This window comes from Saccopteryx bilineata, chromosome 2 (assembly GCF_036850765.1).
Source record: "Saccopteryx bilineata isolate mSacBil1 chromosome 2, mSacBil1_pri_phased_curated, whole genome shotgun sequence".
Lineage (NCBI taxonomy): Eukaryota > Metazoa > Chordata > Mammalia > Chiroptera > Emballonuridae > Saccopteryx > Saccopteryx bilineata.
Window position 1 is genome coordinate 355,726,041 of NC_089491.1, and position 18,582 is coordinate 355,744,622.

Sequence of the window (18,582 nt, forward strand, 5' to 3'; positions counted from 1 at the left end):
TTGTGTGGGCCAAAGGCGGAATCTCGGGCTGCCCCAGCGCCCTGAGGGAGCCGCGCATGGGAAGGGAGCGAGAACTAATTCCAACACTGAACTTGTCCGTGTGGGAGGGGTTTTGCTCAGAGGGTGAGGCGGCTGGCCTGATATCCTGGTCGGCGCACACGAAGTGTGGGCAAGAGACTCCTCCCAGCATCTCAGGAGTGGGAGCCTGTGTTATCCCATGGAGCGGCAGAGTCAGGGGCCTTTGTGTGGGCTGAGGGCGGAGTCTCAGGCCACCCCAGCGCCTTGAAAAAGCCGCACACAGGGACGGAGCGAGAGCCAATTCCAACGCTGAAACTTTTCAGTGCGGGCGGGGGGTTTCACTCAGAGGACGAGACTTCTGGCCTGACATCCTGGTCTGCGTGCACAGATAGTGGCGAGAGTTTCCTCCAAGCGCCCCAGGAGTGGGTGCCCACCGTGTTACCAGACAGAGTGGCAGAGCCAGAGGTCTTTGAGTGGGAGGAAGCCCTAGCTGATTATGCTAGCAGCTCTGACTGACTGAGCCTTACCCAGAGCCCTGTGCTGAGTAGGAATAGAGTGGGGAGTGGCCAGCTCTTTGAGCCTCTTACTATCCAGGCAGAGGCAGCAGCAACCCCATAGCTGGATTATTAGGCTAGTAATTGAGGAAGGAAAGACTAGGAGAGAGGCTCCAGGAACACAGACTCTCTCACTGTCGGAGCCTATAAATGCTAATGAGCCTCGACTGCCAGCGAGACTAAAGCACAATATATGACATCACCATAGAGACTTATCAACTGCAAACCTCTACCTGAGCGTGCCAAAGGGGCAAAACACGGGGTACAGAGACACCAACCAGGAAGAGGGAGAGAAAAGAAAAAGCAAGAAGATAACTCTCAAAATCAAGAATAATCCGCAGACTTTATAACCTATCCCATTTTTTTATATGTTCGTTTGTTTCTCTTATCTTCATCCTTGATTTTTTTTTTCCTCCTCCAATTTAGTCGTTTAACTCTCTACCGGTCTTATTCTCTCCTCTCCTTAAACTACACTACCCATAAGTGTTACATCTCCCATTATCTTTTCTTTCCTCTTCCTTTCTCTCTATGAGGGTTGCACTCCAAAACCCTTAACTCTCTCTCTCTTTTTTCTTCTTTTAGTGGTTCCCTCTTTTTTTCTCTCTCTCTTTCTTTTCTCCCTCTATATTACTTTCTTCCTTTCTCCTTTACGTCTCCTCTCATTCAAACCTCAATAACGAACAAATTATCTTATCTGGGACTCAAACTTATGTTTGTGGCATTTTGGGGGGTTTTTACTTCACCTTTTTCACTCACTAGCAGTGCTCCCATCCCTGGCTCTCCATTTTATCAAGCTCTTGTTCCACTAAATACAATAGTAATTTTTAAATTTGTCCTCCCATTTTTCTGTTTCCCTCTTATTCCTCTCATAACTCTTATCGTCAACCAACACCTAAACACAAATCATTTTATTCTTGATCCAAATTTTTTCCTTATTTGCTTTTTGTGGGTCCATACCCCCCTTTTATTTATTTATTTATTATTATTATTATTTTTTTGCCCCTTTATTACTTTTCCCCAATTCAGGCCCTCCATTACAGGAATTGTTTGTTCTATTTAATACAATATAATTCACAGTTCACCACAAGATTTTCTCAAGAAAGAGGAGAGAGGAGAGGAGAGGAAAAAAGGAGGGGGGGGAATTATTTCGTTTTTTAAAATTTTTTATTTTATTTTATTTTTATTTCATTATTAATTTTTTTAAAAAACAACTTTTTTCGATTTTTTATTTTTTTAACTTTTAATTCTTTATTAAATCTCATTAATACCATCAACAAAACCACCCTCAGATGCCATTAAGGAAGAGAAAATCGAATATCATGGATACAAAAGAAAGAGATAGATGAGGAAAAATCTATGGAGAAAAAATTTAATACATTGGAAACCTTGGAGCTAAATGACAGAGAATTCAAGATAGAAATCCTAAAAATACTCAGAGATATACAAGAAAAGACAGAAAGGCAATTTAGGGAGCTCAGAAAACAACTCAATGGGCCCTGGCGGGTTGGCTCAGCAGTAGAGCGTCGGCCTGGCGTGCGGGGGACCCGGGTTCGATTCCCAGCCAGGGAACATAGGAGAAGCGCCCATTTGCTTCTCCATCCCCTCCCCTCCTTCCTCTCTGTCTCTCTCTTCCCCTCCCGCAGCCAAGGCTCCATTGGAGCAAAGATGGCCCGGGCGCTGGGGATGGCTCCTCGGCCTCTGCCCCAGGCGCTAGAGTGGCTCTGGTCGCAACAGAGCGATGCCCTGGAGGGGCAGAGCATCACCCCCTGGTGGTCAGAGCGTCGCCCCTGGTGGGCGTGCCGGGTGGATCCCGGTCGGGCGCATGCGGGAGTCTGTCTGACTGTCTCTCCCTGTTTCCAGCTTCAGAAAAATACAAAAAAAAGAAAAAGAAAGAAAACAACTCAATGAACACAAAGAATATATTTCCAAGGAAATTGAAACTATAAAAACAAATCAGCCCTGGCCGGTTGGCTCAGCGGTAGAGCGTCGGCCTAGCGTGCAGAGGACCCGGGTTCGATTCCTGGCCAGGGCACACAAGACGACGCCCAGGATGGGCAGAGCATCGCCCCCTGGTGGGCAGAGCGTCGCCCCTGGTGGGCGTGCCGGGTGGATCTCGGTCGGGCGCATGCGGGAGTCTGACTGTCTCTCCCTGTTTCCAGCTTCAAAAAAATGCAAAAAGAAAAAAAAAATCAAACAGAGATGAAAAACTCAATTCACGAGCTGAAAAACGAGGTAACAAGCTTAGCTAATAGAACAGGCCAGATAGAAGAGAGGATTAGTGAAATAGAAGACAAGCAACTTGAGGCACAACAGAGAGAAGAAGAAAGAGACTCAAAAATTTAAAAAAATGAGATAGCCCTACAAGAATTATCTGACTCCATCAGAAAGAATAACATAAGAATAATAGGTATATCAGAGGGAGAAGAGAAAGAAAATGGAATGGAGAACGTACTCAAACAAATAATAGATGAGAACTTCCCAAGCCTGTGGAAAGAACTAAAGACTCAAATTCATGAAGCAAACAGAACTCCGAGTTTTCTTAACCCCAACAAACCTACTCCAAGGCACATCATAATGAAATTGGCACAAACCAACGGCAAAGAAAAAATTCTCAAGGCAGCCAGGGAAAAGAAGAAGAATACAACATATAAAGGAAGGCCCATTAGATTATCATCAGATTTCTCAGCAGAAACTCTACAAGCTAGAAGAGAGTGGACCCCAATATTTAAAGTCCTGAAAGAGAGGAACTTTCAGCCACGAATACTATACCCATCAAAGCTATCCTTCAAATATTAAGGAGAAATAAAAACATTCACAGATACAGAAAAGATGAGGGAATTTATCATCAGAAAACCCCCACTCCAGGAATTACTAAAGGGGGTTTTCCAATCGATACAAAGAACAACAAAAAAAATAAAGCCACAAGTAAAAGCTCCAAGAAGAACACAATAAAACCAAATTTAAACTGTGACAACAACAAAAAGAAAGAGGGGGAGAAGATGGAGATTAACAGTAGCAAAGGATGATGGAGTGCAAAAGTACTCACAAAATAGTGCGCTACAATGAACAGGGCAGGAATCCTTTTCATTACTTAAAGGTAACAACCATTGAAAAAACCACCACAGATGCACATGAGATAAAAAAGATAGCAACAGAGGAAAGATGTATGGAATACAACCAAATAAAAACAAAAGATAGAAAAACGAAAGAGAAGGATCAAACAAGTCATAAAACTAACAGAAAGCAATCTATAAAATGGCAATAGGGAACTCACAAGTGTCAATAATTACACTAAATGTAAACAGATTAAACTCACCAATAAAAAGACACAGAGTAGCAGAATGGATTAAAAAAGAAAATCCAACTGTATGCTGCCTACAGGAAACTCATCTAAGTAACAAGTATAAAAACAAATTCAAAGTGAAAGGCTGGAAAACAATACTCCAAGCAAATAACATCCAAAAAAAAGCAGGCATAGCAATACTCATATCGGATAATGCTGACTACAAGACAACAAAAGTACTCAGAGACAAAAATGGCCATTTCATAATGACTAAGGGGACACTGAATCAAGAAGACATAACAATTCTTAATATATATGCACCAAATCAAGGAGCACCAAAATATATAAGACAGCTACTTATTGTCCTTAAAACAAAAACTGACAAAAATACAGTCATACTTGGAGACCTCAATACACTGCTGATGGCTCTAGATCGGTCATCCAAACAGAGAATCAACAAAGATATAGTGGCCTTAAACAAAACACTAGAGCACCTGGATATGATAGACATCTACAAGACATTTCATCCCAAAGTGACTGAGTATACATTTTTCTCTAGTGTACATGGATCATTCTCAAGAATTGACCATACTTTGGACCACAAAAACATCAGCGAATTCAGAAAAATCGAAGTTGTACCAAGCATATTTTCTGATCATAAAGCCTTGAAACTAGAATTCAACTGAAAAAGAGGAAAAAAATCCCACAAAAATGTGGAAACTAAAAAACATACTTTTAAAAAATGAATGGGTCAAAGAAGAAATAAGTGCAGAGATCAAAAGATATATACAGACTAATGAAAATGACAATACGACATATCAGAATCTATGGGATGCAGCAAAAGCAGTGATAAGAGGGAAGTTCATATCACTTCAGGCATATATGAACAAACAAGAGAGAGCCCAAGTGAACCACTTAACTTCCCACCTTAAGGAACTAGAAAAAGAAGAACAAAGACAACCCAAAACCAGCTGAAGAAAGGAGATAATAAAAATCAGAGCAGAAATAAATGAAATAGAGAACAGTAAAACTATAGAAAAAATTAATAGAACAAAGAGCTGGTTCTTTGAAAAGATCAACAAAATTGACAAACCCTTGGCAAGACTTACCAAGGAAAAAAGAGAAAGAACTCATATAAACAAAATCCAAAATGAAGGAGGAGAAATCACCATGGACACCGTAGATATACAAAGAATTATTGTAGAATACTATGAAAAACTTTATGCCACTAAATTCAACAATCTAGAAGAAATGGATAAATTTCTAGAACAATACAACCTTCCTAGACTGAGTCAAGAAGAAGCAGAAAGCCTAAACAGACCTATTAGTAGAGAAGAAATAGAAAAAACCATTAAAAAATAAAAGTCCAGGCACTGACAGCTATACCAGCGAATTTTATCAAACATTCAAAGAAGACTTGGTTCCTATTCTACTCAAAGTCTTCCAAAAAAATTGAAGAAGCAATACTTCCAAACACATTTTATGAGGCCAACATAACCCTCATACCAAAACCAGGCAAGGATGGCACAAAAAAAGAAAACTACAGACCAATATCTCTAATGAATACAGATGCTAAAATACTAAAATACTAGCAAATCGAATACAACAACATATTAAAAAAATAATACATCATGATCAAGTGGGATTCATCCCAGAATCTCAAGGATGGTTCAACATACGTAAAACGGTTAACGTAATACACCGTATCAACAAAACAAAGAACAAAAACCACATGATCTTATCAATAGACGCAGAAAAGGCTTTTGATAAAATACAACACAATTTTATGTTTAAGACTCTCAACAAAATGGGTATAGAAGGAAAATATCTCAACATGACAAAGGCCATATATAATAAACCATCAGCTAACATCATATTAAATGGCACTAAACTAAAGGCTTTCCCCCTTAAATCAGGAACAAGACAGGGTTGTCCACTCTCTCCACTCTTATTTAATGTGGTACTAGAGGTTCTAGCCAGAGCAATCAGACAAGACAAAGAAATAAAAGGCATCCATATTGGAAAAGAAGAAGTAAAGGTATCACTTTTTTCAGATGATATGATCCTATACATCGAAAACCCCAAAGAATCCACAAAAAGACTACTACAAACAATAAGCCAATACAGTAAGGTCGCAGGATACAAAATTAACATACAGAAGTCAATAGCCTTTCTATATGCCAACAAGAAACAACTGAGAACGAACTCAAAAGAATAATCCCCTTCACGATTGCAATAAAAAAATAAAATACTTAGGAATAAACATAACAAAGAATGTAAAGGACTTATATAATGAAAACTATAAACCATTGTTAAGAGAAATCGAAAAAGATATAATGAGATGGAAGAATATTCCTTGTTCTTGGTTAGGAAGAATAAATATAATCAAGATGGCCATATTACCCAAAGCAATATACAAATTTAATGCAATTCCCATCAAAATTCCAATGACTTTTTTAAAATTTATTTATTAAATTTAATGCAGTGACATTGATAAATCAGGGTACATATGTTGAGAAAACATCTCTAGATTATTTTGACATTTGATTGTGCTGTATACCCCTCCCCCAAAGTTAAACTGTCTTATGTCACCTTCTATCTGGTTTTCCTTGTGCCCCTCCCCTCCCCCAACCCCTCTCTCCTTCTTCACCCCATCCCCCCTCCCCCCACCCCCCAACCGTTGCCATCACATTCTTGTTCATGTCTCTGAGTCTCATTTTTATGTCCCTTCTATGTATGGATTCATGTAGTTCTTAGTTTTTTTTCTGATTTACTTATTTCGCTCTGTATAATGTTATCAAGGTCCATCCATGTTATTGTAAAGGATCCGATGTCATCATTTCTTATGGCTGAGTAGTACTCCATAGTATATATGTACCAAAGCTTTTTAATCCACTCGTCCTCTGACGGACACTTGGGTTGTTTCCAGATCTTCGCTATTGTGAACAATGCTGCCACAAACATGGGGGTGCATTTCTCCTTTTCGAGCCATTCTTTGGTGTCCTTGGGGTATATTCCTAAAAGTGGAATAGCTGGGTCAAAAGGCAGTTCGATTTTCAGTTTTTAGAGAAATTCCCAATGACATTTTTTAAAGAAATAGAGCAAAAAATCATCAGATTTATATGGAAGTATAAAAAACCCCGGATAGCCAAAGCAATCCTAAAGAAAAAGAATGAAGCTGGGGGCATAACAATACCTGACTTCAAACTATATTATAGGGCCACGACAATCAAAACAGCATGGTATTGGCAGTAAAGTAGACACTCAGACCAATGGAACAGAATAGAAAGTCCAGAAATAAAACCACATATATATAGTCAAATAATTTTTGATAAAGGGGCCAAGAACACACAATGGAGAAAAGAAAGCCTCTTCAGTAAATGGTGCTGGGAAAACTGGAAAGCCACATGCAAAAGAATGACACTGGACTACAGTTTGTCCCCCTGTACTAAAATTAACTCAAAATGGATCAAAGATCTAAACATAAGACCTGAAACAATAAAGTACATAGAAGACGACTTAGGTACTAAACTCATGGACCTGGGTTTTAAAGAGCATTTTATGAATTTGACTCCAATGGCAAGAGAAGTTAAGGCAAAAATTAATGAATGGGACTACATCAGACTAAGAAGTTTTTGCTCAGCAAGAGAAACTGATAACAAAACAGAAAGCCAACTAAATGGGAAATGATATTTTCAAACAACAGCTCGGATAAGGGCCTAATATCCAAAATATACAAAGAACTCATAAAACTCAACAACAAACAAACACACAATCCAATAAAAAAATGGGAAGAGGACATGAACAGACACTTCTCCCAGGAAGAGTACAAATGGCCAACAGATATATGAAAAGATGCTCATCTTCTTTAGTTATTAGAGAAATGCAAATCAAAACTGCAATGAGATACCACCTCACACCTGTTAGATTAGCTATTATTAACAAGACAGGTAATAGCAAATATTGGAGAGGCTGTGGAGAAAAAGGAACCCTCATCCCCTGTTGGTGGGAATGTAAAGTAGTATAACCATTATGGAAGAAAGTATGGTGGTTCCTCAAAAAACTGAAAATAGAACTACCTTATGACCCAGCAATCCCTCTACTGGGTATATACCCCAAAAACTCAGAAACATTGATACGTAAAGACACATGCAGCCTCATGTTCATTGCAGCATTGTTCACAGTGGCCAGGACATGGAAACAACCAAAAAGCCCTTCAATAGATGACTGGATAAAGAAGATGTGGCACATATACACTATGGAATACTACTCAGCCATAAGAAATGATGACATCAGATCATTTACAGCAAAATGGTGGGATCTTGATAACATTATACGAAGTGAAATAAGTAAATCAGAAAAAAACAGGAACTGCATTATTCCATACATTGGTGGGACATAAAAGTGAAACTAAGAGACATTGATAAGAGTGTGGTGGTTACGGGGGGAGGGGGTAAAGGGAGAGGGAAAGGGGGAGGGGAAGGGGGACAAAGAAAACTAGATAGAAGATGACAGAGGAGAATCTGACTTTGGGTGATGGGTATGCAACATAATTGAAAGACAAGATAACCTGGACTTGTTATCTTTGAATATATGTATCCTGATTTATTGATGTTGCCCCATTAAAAAAATAAAATTATTAAAAAAAAAAGTTAGTAAAAAATGCAAAAATGATGCAAGAACGAATATAGCGCATGAGATTTGACTTGATACTGCCGGTAACATGTGAGAAAGAACGAGATGCTGGTGTTGTGCTGCTGATACTGGACCCTTGTGCCAACACGCCAACTAGCAGCAGCTTCCCGAATTACAACTCGTATCTTGGAATTTTGCTTGGATCTTGAACAAAAATATGAACCAAGTCACAACTTGTATCTTAATATTTTTGTATTTTGGTCTGCTTGTATCTCAAGGTACCACTGTATATATTTCTATAACTGGGTGGGAAAGGGGAGATCTCTTGTAGCATATCTAAAATCAAATAAATTCTATGCATGACTACACTTTACAAACGCTTAGGTGTCGGTTACGGTATTTGTAATTTCTAAATTTCCTTTCATGCTCTACATCTCAAACATGAATCCCTTACCAAATTTCTTAGATGACTTTGGTCCAAATTTCTTGGCTGCAACTGCTGCTTTGTGGATTATGTGTATCCTGAATCCTGTCCCCTCAGATATTTGTACTAACTCCTGGTGAATCTAAAACAGAAAATGACAAAAACATTACCTGCTAAATTACTTGGATGAGATGTATCTCTTTTATGTTAACAAATCCTTTACCACTCCATAAATACCTGAAATTAAACCTGTAATAATGTGCCGATTAACCTGGAATCTCAGCAGTCTTGAACTTCAGTGACTAGTAAGATTCAGTAGTTTCTTCAGGTCTAGTAAGAGTTCCAAGACATAAAACCCAAACTCTTCCAAACTGTTACATATTGTATTGTTTTCAGAATATAGTCCTGTTATAAAGGTATTTCATACTTGACATGTATTTTACATTAAGCACATTGGAGGGTGGGGCAGATGACTGTAAAGTTTTACTTTCTCAAAAACTTAGGCAAGTTTTCATTTTTCTAGGCTAGAAAAATAAATTTTAGAGCACCTAGCTAATATAGCCTTTCAAATTTAAGAATCTTTAAGCATTTGCCAAAGCACAAATGTTAAAATCATGTTTTAGAAAAGATTTGCCCATATGCAATAAAATATATACCTAAAGTGTGCTCTGTACAGAATACTTGACCATGACAAAAACACAGCCTTACTCTTTTGAGAGTTTTTATTGTCCTCAAATAAGAAAGATGACTGACGCTACAGCTCATACCTGGCTGGCAAGTTCTCGTGTTAGTGATATAATCAGGGCTCTGAAGCCTTTATTGGTGGGTTGTTTCAGTTGCATTAAAATGGGAATGCTGAAAGCCAATGTCTTTCCAGACCCAGTAGAAGCAGAAGCCAGAAGTTCTCAACCCTAAAAACAGAGTATATTAAATACAAGGAAAACTACACAAATTTTTCAGAGCCTGGTCAAATAGTACCAACCAAACAAAGAACAAATAAAACATATGTGCTAAATCCAATCATTCATGTTATCACTCTGCTTACTTCTCCCACATCCACTTTTCTAATATAATACTCTCCTGCCACTACCACCCCAACGGAGTTTCTCAGTACTGCCTGTGGATCCATTTCAACAGGGGAAAGAATGTAACTAAAATCCAAAAACAGTCCAGAATCTTAATTATTTTCATTTTTTTTAATTTTTAGATTTTATTTAGAGATTGATTTATTTTTAGATTGACTTTAGAAAGAGAGAGAGGAGGGGGAGCAGGAAGCATCAACTTGTAGTAGTTACCTGTCGTAAGTGCCTTGACCAGGCAAGCCCAGGGTTTCAAACTGGCGACCTCAGTGTTCTGGGTCAGTGCTTTGTCCACTGCGCCACCACAGGCCAGGCTCTATTATTTCAATTGTTCGTTCCCACTAAACTATGTATCAAAACAAAATTACAAAACCAACTTTTTGTCCTGATAGTTGTTCTGCTCAATCCCCAGGTAAGGTGTAATAAGTAACAAAATGGCTGAAAGAAATAAAAAGTGATGATAACCTGAGTGACAGAGTAATTAACAGGTTCCACTCTTCAGTAAGTTACTATGATTTTTAAAGCTTTGAGCTTAAGTCATGACAGAAATAATCTTCAAAAAAAATTAAAAGCAAATTTACTTTTGTGTCAGTAACATCATTCAAATGTATTCTCATTTTAGTTCCCGAAGAAAATGAAAAGAACCAGTATGGTATCTTATGACTACCAGAACTGAAGGCCACCTTGGTTATGTAGGGGAAAAAAGTCAGCTCTCATCACTACAAAAAGAAATATTAGAAAAAAATTTCCAAATATTTAGGTTCACTCATCTATCAACAAGTAGGTATGCAAATCGTGATACATTCATACAACAGACTACTACTCAGTAACAACACGAATCTCAAAAACAGTATGAAGAGTAAAAGAAACCAGAAATGAAAGAATAAATAATGAATAATTCCACTTCCATGACATTCTAGAGACAAATCTAATATATGGCAATTGAAATCAGAAGAGTGGTTACCTCTGGGCAGGGGTGGGATGAGGGAAGAATGGAAAGGGCACAAGAATTTTCTGGGGTAACAGAGGTGTTACATTCTTCACTGGGGAGATGAGTACATAGGATATGCATCACTGCAACTCACTAAACTGTGCCCTTAAAATCCATGTATTTTATTATATGTAAAGTATACTGCAATAATAAATAGTATTGGGGGGAAATATTAGGTTAGTACAAAAATTCTGTATTTCTAAAATAGTTCCTGGAAATTATAAACTAAATCATGGATGAATAAACAACATCGTCCCTATCCTCAGAGTGTTTATGCTCTAGTAAAAGGAAAAGATAAATATAATTAGTGCAAATACATGGTAGTGTGAAGTATAAGACAAATTTTGCAAGAAAAAAACACAATACCATGGAGACCAGGGTGATAGTGGAGTATTGGTAAAAAAAAAAAAAAAAAATCACATCTAGCTGTAGTGATCAGGACAAGTTTTATGAAGGCACACACACTGGAGAAACACCTTAAAAGCAAGGTAAGGAACTCAACAGAGGAAGGGATGAGGTAGAAAGGAAGATTTCAAAGACAGAGAAAAGAGAGTAAGGAAACACAAGAAAGAATGTTAGAGGCATACTAAACCTTCATACTCACATGCAGCATAACTGGAATGGCTTGCATTTGGATGGGCGTAGGCATCTGGAAGCCTCCACCCAGAATGTTCTGAAGCAGTCGGGAATTGATTTTACATTCCTGTTCAAGTTGCTGTAACGTAGCAATTGGGTCAGGAAGATCAGTTCCTTGGATGTAAATTTTGTGTTTGTTACGCAAAAAGTTTATCTGAAAAGTGAAAGAAAGGGTTCTCCATGGATATGGTAAAAAATACTGTCAGATATTATAAAGCAACAGCTGAGGATAAGCTTTAGTAGCATATAAAACTTTCTGATTAAATTCGAAGCCCTAAACATACAAGTATTAGGTACATCACATGTCCTTTCATAGACAGGAGACCTTCGTAACAATGAGATATACTTTCTTCATATTAATGTATCAATGTTATGAATGTTATTTATACTAATTTCCTACTGTCAGAGTCATAATCTATAATCTTATATAAACTTCTAGAAAGTAGGCACTGATTGCATCTGTTTTCATTATATGGCACGTATCCTACAAGGGCCAGTGCTTTCTGATAATTTACTCTACACTCTACTTCTTAAAACTGAGTGCCAAAAGTGGTGTTGATTTGGTCTGTGATTTCCCATTCTCTGACCCAGAGACAGCCAAGTTCTGGATCCTGGGTCACTGAAGTAAGTCGAACACTGTTCTCCATCTACAACAGGGGTCCCCAAACTTTTTACACAGAGGGCCAGTTCACTGTCCCTCAGACCGTTGGAGGGCCGGACTATAAAAAAAAAACTATGAACAAATCCCTATGCACACTGCACATATCTTATTTTAAAGTAAAAAAACAAAACAGGAACAAATACAATATTTAAAATAAAGAACAAGTAAATTTAAATCAACAAACTGACCAGTATTTCAATGGGAACTATGCTCCTCTCACTGACCACCAATGAAAGAGGTGCCCCTTCTGGAAGTGCGGCGGGGGCCGGATAAATGGCCTCAGGGGGCCGCATGTGGCCTGTGGGCCGTAGTTTGGGGACCCCTGATCTACAACATAGCATGTGAGCAGCAGATATGACAGTGGCTTGTTGTTTCTTCCGTGTTCTAGTCCCACATAGTCCCAAGCTATAAAGTAGGTTTCTTAAAAATTCTAACTCTCAAATTCCTCTCAGAGGAAATTCTTCTAAACCTGTGAGCCTGACTTGAACAGGTGAAGAATTAAATAACATATGTACTATAATAATATTTATATCTATAAAATTTTTCAAGAATTATATATTATTGATCTATTCAAATGTCAAAATTCTAAACTTAAGAATTTAAAGGCACAAACACTTTAAATTTTCATTAACCCTTTGAGTAGTATGAACATTCGTGTACATCCTCATGCCTCCTGACCACCCAGAGTACGATCATACATGTACATCTTTAAACTTTGAGCTGGAGAATATAAAAAAGGGTGAATGCATCTCAAGACATAGTACAATCATGTGAGCTCAAAGACGGCGTGACAAAAGAGAGGTCAACATGCTAACTACAGTTCATGAGGACTTCATGATTAAAACTGGCATAAGTGATTACACTACTGGGCAAAGCATTACCAAGCCACTAAGTGTGGTTAGATATAATTAGAATGTGGGTTTGACTGACAAGGCTGATATGCAAATAAGCTTCACAGGAAATGTAAGAAAAACCATAAAATGGTATATAAAACTTTTTTCATGAAACTGACATTGCTGCTTTGAACTCACACACTGTGAATCAGGTGAAGACTACAGCTATGTGACTTCAGACTGAAGCTCATGGATCAGCTTTTGGAGGAGTCTGTGAAACACAGGAAATCACCCAGAGGAGGCCGATCATCGTCAGTAGGAGACAGCCTTCGTCTTTCAGGGTGGCACTTCCTAAAGCTAGTCCTTGCAACGGCCTCAAAGGATAAGCCACAACGAAAATGCTTCATATGTCAGCACACTACAAGAAGGGACGTAAACAGAGGGACACAGGGTGGTGTGCACTGAACGTAACGAACCACTTTGCTGCATCCATGTTTTGAGGAATACCAGTTTGAAAATTTTTTACACGTAAGGAATAAATAGAAATACCTATAAACTGTCCTAAGAATATCATCATATGCGAGCACACATTTGAGATTCTGCTAATAACAATACTTCTTTATGTACAGACGGAAGGTATGTGAGAATTGCATGAGATAACAAAAATTTTCTTTTTAAAAATGTGTAAGGCAACATTAAAAAAAGGCAACTGTATGTTCTTCTTGTCTCCATAAATTGGTTATCAAACAAGCATGACTTTAATAAAACTATAACTGTAACTAATTTCATTTTTGAAAAAAACTCACTCCCAGGGATCAGTGAGCATGAAAAAAACTCACTACTCAAAGGGTTAAAGTAGAATTCAAACTAATTAATCTTCTATTTTAACAAAACCATACTACTCCCTTTTATCAATTAAATATCCCAAGGGCAGTGAAAAAGTCACTAGGTCAGAAATTGGGGCTAAGATTTTTTTTTTAACCTTTTCATTTCTGATATGATTCAACTTTCCTATAGTTACTTTATTTTCTCTTAACTTTTATCTTCAATCTTTGCTTCCACAGATGATATAATCCACTGTATAATAGAATCATCTTCTTCTGAAGTAATTTCTAAAATGTATTTTTAAAATTAAAAGATTTTAAGTGCAACATTCGACGGTGTAGCAAACACGCTACATCCTCACGCTAAACAAAGGAAAACTACTGGCTGTTGCAACCCGATAAAAGTAACAGAAAGTACAAAAATTATAAAAAGTGAGACAGGTTCTACATTGGCGAAATCAGAGCTCTGAGGCTCATTCTCTTCCTTTTGTTAGTTATTTCAGCCATGTAATATGTAGATGACTGTATACTTGAAAACCAAGAGATTAATTAAAAAACTACTTAACAAAAAGATGTTTCAATGAGGCAGCCATCTTTTCTATATCCAAACAACCATTTAGAACATAAATATGAAAAAAGAAAAGATGGCGCTTGTTGGTTGGCTTTGTAGATAGAGCATCAGCCCGGTGTAGAGATGCCCGGGGTTCGATCCCCAGAGAGGGCACACATGAGAAGTAACCATCTGCTTCTCTTCCCCTCCCTCTCCCCTTCTCTCTTGCTCTCTAATAGCCAGGGGCTCGACTGGTTTCAGTGTTGGCCCTGGGCGCTGAGGTCAGCTCGGTGGATTCAAGCAACCCCCAAATGGGAATTGCTGGGGGATCCTGCAAAGTTGAAAAGAATTGGGCCATTCCGTTTAAAAAAGTCTCACAACAGCAGACAAGCATACAACAGGAGAAAACCTCTACTCCAGCAAACAAACAGCAAGAATGGCTCCCAGAGTGGCAGGCAGGCAACCTGCTATCCACAATCCCCAGCCTCTCAATCGCAAGCACCCAGAGCCGTATACAGGCCATATACACACATGGCGCAGCCACGCACTCACATACCAATGAGGCAAAATTCTTGCAGCTGGTAACCCTGCGAGCAAGCCTAACACAGCTGCCCTACAAAAACGAATAAAGAAAAAAAAACAAGGCAATTATAAGTAAAAGACTAGTGATGGGTGAAGGAACAATAGCAAGAAGTATAATGAAGATAAGGGATAGTGCACCAAAAAAAAGCCACGTCAGTCAAGATGAGCTGGGCAAGATGTGGGAAGCTCAGGACAATCTCAGTAAAAGACAGCATTGTGCGGCAGGATGCAGAGAACAAATGAGGATACTGGAAACTTACAAGGCGGTAAGGGTAACACTGTCGGTGCTCAGCTGCAGCACAGGCACGCGCGAAGAGTATGCTTTGGGCCAAAAGCAACTCAGGACAGCGTCTCATTCCTGCAGGAGTAGAGGTTACACACACCCGTGCTGCCTTTCTCTTTAGTTGTAAAAGACAGTAGTCAGGCTGGTCTGGATCCAGAGATAATTATATAATACCTTCCATGACGCCAGGAAAGCTTCATTTCAAACTTTGAAAAAAATTCAGATGTGAAAGTGACACCTTAGGGTGCTCTGGACAAACTAGTCTGCTGCAGGTTGTGCATCCTCCTCCATAGGATGTGGGTTGACACTGAGCACCAGGTCCAAAGATTGAACTGTGACCTGAGCAGCGGTTGACTACTGAGCTTGAGCAGTCTCTCGATGAGGAGGTGTCATTCCGGGTGTCCTAGAGACACTGGAGTCTGCTGCAGGTTGGCCACATTGCTGTGAAAGGAATGCATCAAAAGTGGGAGAGTTGAGGTTAAGGAAAGAAGTGATGGGCTAAAACGATGAATAAAGAAAGATAATATGGGCCCTGGCCGGTTGGCTCAGTGCCAGAGCGTCGACCTGGCGTGCAGAAGTCCAAGGCTCGATTCCAGGCAAAGGCACACAGGAGAAGCGCCCAAATGCTTCTCCACCCCTACCCCTCTTTTTCCTCTCTGACTCTCTCTTCCCCTGACGCAGCCCAAACTCCATTGAAGAAAAGTTTTCCCGGGTGCTGAGAATGGCTCTGTGGCCCCTGCCTCAGGCACTAGAGAGGCTCTGGTCTCCACAGGGCAACACCCCAAATGGGCGGAGGATCGTCCCCTGGTGGGCATGCCCGGTGAATTTCCAGCGGGAGCAGTCCCGAATTTGTCTGACTGCCTCCCCGTTTCCAGATTCACAAAAGAAAAAAAAACCAGATACATAATATGGGAAATTACTAGTAAAATACTAGTAAATGGGAATGAATAGTAAGAAGCGTAATGAAGAAAAGAAAACCACACGAGCCTGACCTGTGGTGGCGCAGTGGATAAAGCGTCAACCTGGAAACACTGAGGTTGCCGGTTCGAAACCCTGGGCTTGCCTGGTCAAGGCGCATATGGGAGTTGATGCTTCCTGCTCCTCCCCCATTCTCTCTCTCTCTCTCTCTCTCTCTCTCTCTCTCCTCTCTATAAATGAATAAATAAAATCTAAAAAAAAAAAAAAAAAAAAAGAAGACCACACGAATAAGAGAAAATCGCATCAGTCAAGATGAGCTGGGGAGGATGTGGGAAGCTCCCGAAGATCTAAGGATAACACTGCCTTGTGCAGCAGAATGCAGAGAACAAATGAGGATACGGGAAACTTACAAGGCCGTAAAGGTGTCACTGTAGCAGCACAGGCACGCTCTAAGAGTCTGCTTTGGGCAGAAAGCCACTCAGGACAGAACCTCATTCCTGCAGGAGTAGAGGTTACACACACTCGTGGTGGCTTTCTCTTCAATTATAGAAGACAGTAGTTGGGCTGGTCTGTTTACACAGAAAATTATATAATACCATGATTTCAGGCAAGCTTAGCTGCGGACTTTGAAGAAAATCCAGATGTGAAAGTGCCACCTCAGGGTGTTCTGCAGGAGCTGTAGTCTGCTGCAGGTTGTTCAGCCTTTTCAAGAGGCTGTGGGTTGACAGAGCCCCAGGTTCACAATTAAACTGTGACCTCAAGAGAGGTTGACTGCTGAGCTTGAGTAGTCTCTGCATGAGGAGGTGGCATTTAAGGTGTCCTCGAGACACTACACTCTGCTGCACCGTGACCACATTGCTGTAAAAGAAATTGGAACAAAAGTGGGAGAGTGGAGGTAAAGGAATGAAGTGATGAGCTAAAAAGATAAATAAGGATAGATAATATGGGCATTACAAGTAAAATACTGGTAAACTGGGAACAATAGTAAAAAGGGTAATGAAAATAAGGAGATTTCAAGGACAAGAGGAAATCACATCAGTCATGATGAGCTGGGGAGGATGTGGGAAGCTCACCAAGACCTAAGGAAAAGACTGACTTGGGCGGCAGGATGCAGAGAACAAATCAGGATAGGGGAAACTTACAAAATGGCAAAGGTGTCATTGTCGGTGCCGGGCTGCAGCACAGGCCTGGTGTGGAGAGTCTGCTTTGGGCCGAGAGCCACCCAGGACAGCGTCTCATTCCTGGAAAAAGAGAGGTTACACACACTCGTGCTGGCTTTCTCTTCAGTTGTAGAAGAAAATAGTTCCACTGGTTCTAGATACAGAAATAATTATACAATACCTTCCATGACTTCAGGCAAGCTTCATTTCAAACTCTGAAGAAAATTCAGATGTGAAAGTGACACCTTAGGGTGTTCTGGACGAGCTAGTCTGCTGCAGGTTGTGCAGCCTCCTCCATAGGATGTGGGTTGACACTGAGAACCAGGTCCAAAGATTGAAGTGTGAACTGAGCAGACGTTGACTACTGAGCTTGAGCAGTCTCTCGATGAGGAGGTGTCATTCCGCGTGTCCTCGAGACACTGCAGTCTGCTGAAGGTTGGCCACATTGCTGTGAAAGGAATGCATCAAAAGTGGGATAGTTGAGGTTAAGGAAAGAAGTGATGGGCCAAAACGATGAATAAAGAAAGATAATATGCGCCCTGGCCGGTTGGCTCAGTGCCAGAGCGTCGGCCTGGCGAGCAAAAGTCCAAGCCTCGAGTCCAGGCAAAGGAACACAGGAGAAGCGCCCATCTGCTTCTCCACCCCTACCCCTCTTTTTCCCCTCTGTCTCTTCCCCTCTCGAAGCCGAAACTCCATTGGAGCAGTTTGCCCGGGCGCTGAGGATGGCTCTGTGGCCTCTGCCTCAGACGCTAGAGAGGCTTTGGTCTCCACAGAGCACGGCCCCGGATGGGCGGAGCATCGCCCCCTGGTGGGCGTGCCCGGTAATTTCAGTCAAGCGCATGCAGGAGTTTGTCTGATTGCCTCCCCGTTTCCAGATTCACAAAAGAAAAAAAGAATGATACATAATATGGGAAATTACCAGTAAAATACTAGTAAACGGGAAAGAATAGTACGAAGGTAATGAAGAAAAGAAGACCTCACGAACAAGAGAAAATCGCATCAGTCAAGATGAGCTGGGGAGGAAGTGGGAAACTCCCGAAGATCTAAGGATAAGACTGCCTTGTGCAGCAGAATGCAGAGAACAAACGAGGTTACGGGAAACTTACAAGGCCGTAAAGGTGTCACTGTCGGTGCTGGGTTGCAGCACAGGC

At 40.2% G+C, this 18,582-nt stretch overlaps 1 pseudogene; it reads right to left on the reverse strand.

Moving 5' to 3' along the window:
- LOC136322643 (probable ATP-dependent RNA helicase DDX52) overlaps positions 1–15,534 on the reverse strand; it is a 31,432-nt pseudogene extending 15,898 nt beyond the window's left edge.
- Between the last annotated feature and the right edge of the window lie 3,048 nt (positions 15,535–18,582).